This window comes from Petromyzon marinus, chromosome 23 (genome assembly GCF_048934315.1).
Source record: "Petromyzon marinus isolate PM22_M1 ecotype Great Lakes invasive population chromosome 23, UKy_Petmar_22M1.pri1.0, whole genome shotgun sequence".
NCBI lineage: Eukaryota > Metazoa > Chordata > Hyperoartia > Petromyzontiformes > Petromyzontidae > Petromyzon > Petromyzon marinus.
In genome coordinates, this window is record NC_133689.1 from 7,083,617 (window position 1) to 7,086,570 (window position 2,954).

The 2,954-nt window shown below is 39.6% G+C and overlaps 1 non-coding gene across 1 annotated transcript; it reads left to right on the forward strand.

The window, feature by feature from the left end:
* Nucleotides 1-1,444: 1,444 nt before the first annotated feature.
* On the forward strand, nucleotides 1,445-1,627 carry LOC116945374 (U2 spliceosomal RNA). The gene has a single exon (XR_004403281.2). It is a non-coding gene; the product is annotated as a U2 spliceosomal RNA (small nuclear RNA).
* Nucleotides 1,628-2,954: the final 1,327 nt, after the last annotated feature.

The following is a 2,954-nucleotide window of genomic DNA, read 5'->3' on the forward strand; positions in this document are numbered from 1 at the left end:
CATAAAATCGGCATCCCATTACAACCCATAGTCAGTACAATTGGCTCTGCTACATATAAATTAGCAAAATATATAACTAAACAAATACAGCCCTACATCGGTAGGACGTCTTCATTCATAAGAAATTCAGAACATCTTGTGAATGTGATTAAAGATATTAAACTTAATCCTAATGATATTCTGGTAAGTTTTGATGTGATTCTCTATTCACTAAGGTTCCAGTGAACGAATCGCTTAAATTACTTGTTACACTAGTAAAGAATACAGGTTAACCAAAAGATATTCCACAACTTGCTGACCATTGTTTAAATAACACTTACTTCTTATGGAGAGGGGATTTTTTTAAACAAAAGGAAGGAGCAGCAATGGGCTCTCCTTTATCTCCTGCTATAGCAAATCTGTACATGGAAAACTTTGAAATAAGAGCACTTGCCTCGAGCACCTTAAAACCATATTTTTGGTTTAGATATGTGGATGACACTTTGGTTGTCTGGCCACATGGTATAGATACACTTAATGATTTTCTAAATCATCTCAATGCACAAAACCCGGCCATCCAGTTCACCATGGAAATGGAGGTGAATAACACACTCACGTTCCTAGATATTTTGCTTGGACATGGTCTAAACGGTAAAATAACAGCGTTTACAGAAAGCAAACGCACACTGATGCCTATCTGAATGCAGATTCGCATCATCATCCAGCTCAGAAATCCTCTCTTATCAAGACGCTCGTACATCGGGCTAAAACAGTGTCAGATAGTGAAAGTCTAGTGAGAGAGATCAAACACGTTAAAGAAGCACTACGAAAGAATGGCAACATTAATCCTCAAATTAACAGAGCACTGAATGCCAGAATCATAGTCATGGCGCTGCAATGTGTATGTGAACAATGTATGGGGCAATGTATGGGGCATTGCTTCAATGTATTGTCAATGTGCATGTAAACTCTCTGTGACTAATCATTATAAATCGAATTTTACATTCTTCCAATTGTGCATCTTAGAATTCACTACAATATTGAGGGTTTATTATACGTATTGTATATGTTAATATACCTTTAGACCAACAATGTACAAACAATGAGATCGACCACATAAGAGAGTACAAACGAGGAAAATGAATACATTATTGCCACTAAAAGTCAATTAATCCATCGGTGAATCCATCAGTGAATCGATATTACTTGGCGCGAGGTATAATCAAACTAAGTAAAAGCGTAGGGCTCTAAATAAGTCAAAGGACCCCGTAATCATTAAACAAGTACCACACATCAGCTCGAATTCAGATCCCAATAAAGATAAACAGCCAACAATCGCAAAACGCGAATACGTCTCTCATTTATTTTGTCTCTTTTAACTCACTCTATAATTTCACTACATCTCTTGTCACAGCCGTATCTCCCTTCTCTAATTTCATTTATTTTTCATTTCATTTTTTTCATTTTCGCTTCTCTGCCTTTTGGCTAAGACCAATGTGTAGTATCTGTTCTTATCAGTTTAATATCTGATACGTACCACATTGTGGTACCTTATATTAAATAGATTTTTGGGACAGGGATATGGAATAGAGACTTCTCTCATCTGACCACATCTATCTGTCTTGCCAAGGCATCTTGTGTCCATCTCACTTCGGAGTTTAAATTCAAAGTGTGCCCCCCCCCCCCACTCATCCCAAAGCAATTCATACTTCGGTCCCCCCTCAGGGCCAGCTCCACCATTGGTTGCGAGGATCAGCGATTGTTGCACACGTCAAATTTTAACGCAACTAAATGAATATTTCGGGCGACTGGCAATATTAATGAATGTCACTGCAGGCCACCTACACCGTATGTAAAGTGCACCTTGGGTGTGGATGGAATTTCTTGAAAGGGAGATTTGCAATGTATGATCCTACAGGAGATGGATGGATGATACGCGTACTATTAGACATTAGCCAGGACGTACAGTATTTATGGAAGGTGTAAAACAACCTGTGTAAGTCACAACGTTGTAAGCAACATTGTGCGATGATGGCAGATAATGGCATGCATTACAATCGCAACCAAAGAGACAACATGAAAGAAGGATGAGCTTGGGGCATTAATACACTGGTTCATGACGCATGTAATTACATTAATTCATCCAGGAAAGCTTTGCTTAGTCTCAAGACTCATGTACATTTTTCATTTCGGATTTTGTTGTCCAATTCATCAGAATAATATATATATTTTAAAACACAGTGAATGTCCAAAAATAGAAAGAGTGCAGTCAAAGAGCTTCCCTCCTCAAAGAAGCGATGGGACATCACTGATCTCCATTGGTAGACTCAAGGCAGTGATAGATATTCCACATTTCTATCTCAGAGGCCAATATTAACATAGGACATCAGTAGAAATAACACTATACAAAAGGTGTGCTAACAAACAGCAGGAAGGCATGATGGGAGTCAATCCTTCCTGCTATTTGTGATGGGAGTCAATCCTTCCTGCTGTTTGTGAGCGCAGCATTGCACTTACAATGCTCTCAGCCTTGTCTAGACCACCAGCATAATAGAGCTGAACGTCTCATCGTTTCCATTTGCTTCTAGCCTGCATGCATTTTCCTTTTGTGATGTTTTTTTTAATTATTTACAGGACAACCACTGTTGCTGTACTTCCCACAAAACAGGTCGTGCGGTATTTTTACACGTATGCAATAGCACGTAAAAACTAAAACGTTCCGATTACGGGGTTAATCCAGGCCAATACATGTCACGGTTGTGTAGTAAAGACAGTATTCATGACAGGCAGTGATGCAGTCTGTTTATTTTCTTCCTGGTTAACGCGGCTCGGGGTTTGCGCAACCAGATGCCCATCGGAGATTCAGCGCCATGGAGAGATCCCTTGCACGCAAAGTCTTTGAAATGCCATCCGTGCCATTACGTAAGATGCCCTGTGGCAGTTAGATTGCCAAACATATGATCTCCCCGCGTGCA